Genomic DNA, 833 nt, shown 5'->3' on the forward strand with positions numbered 1-833 from the left:
GCTTCATATGACATGTAACCTTTTCATAAGTATTACTTCCCTCTTATTGATACTCATTTGTAGTATTGCATGTCAATGTTATTCTGTTCAACTATTTATTCAATAAAATGAACTTGAATTAAAAACAATTTCTTCGACGTTTCTTGGTAATGATTGCCCATCAAGCGACTACTTTTTTGTTTTGGGGCTTGGGGGTTGGAGTTCGGATCATGTGCAGCTGCATACTGAGGGTCAGAGCCGGGGGTCAGTTGATTCGAAGAGTTTAATCTTCAGGAAAAATATACCGAGCTTGCCAGGATTCGAACCTAGAATCTTCTGATCCGTAGTCAGACGCGTTATCCATTGCGCCACAAGCCCTATATCACAATGCCTTTATTGCCAATTTTAAGAGTCATTGTATTCTCATCGGTGAGCATGTGTAGCGATGCATGTCAAAGTCTTTATACTATTCAATTGGGGTAATTTTTCCTATTGCACATGGTGGGTGCCTCGTCCCGAAAAAGACGAGAACATGTAACCATCATTTTCGTTGTTTCGTGGTTTCTGCATTTTTAACTGATTCGGACACCAGGGTAAGATGCTGTAGCAAGTCTACCATTTCGTCAAACATATATTATGTTTTCAATGTAGATAATATGTTATAACAACTTTAATAGTGATAACGCTTCATGTGACAGCATACCACGAACTAACCGCGTAACCCACAGGGACCTGAGGACTTGTTACAGATGTTTTTGGACCTAAACTTAGGTAAGTGTTTAGCTCAATTTCAGGTAAAACAAAATCAACCCAATGATTGTACATGTATATATAAAGGGAGGAGGGGGGGGGGG

At 39.5% G+C, this 833-nt stretch overlaps 1 non-coding gene across 1 annotated transcript; it reads right to left on the minus strand.

Moving 5' to 3' along the window:
* Nucleotides 1–284: 284 nt before the first annotated feature.
* Nucleotides 285–357, minus strand: Trnar-acg. Its single transcript has one exon. It is a non-coding gene; the product is annotated as a tRNA-Arg (tRNA).
* Nucleotides 358–833: the final 476 nt, after the last annotated feature.

This window comes from Mizuhopecten yessoensis, unplaced genomic scaffold (genome assembly GCF_002113885.1).
Source record: "Mizuhopecten yessoensis strain PY_sf001 unplaced genomic scaffold, ASM211388v2 scaffold11179, whole genome shotgun sequence".
Taxonomy (NCBI): Eukaryota; Metazoa; Mollusca; class Bivalvia; order Pectinida; family Pectinidae; genus Mizuhopecten; species Mizuhopecten yessoensis.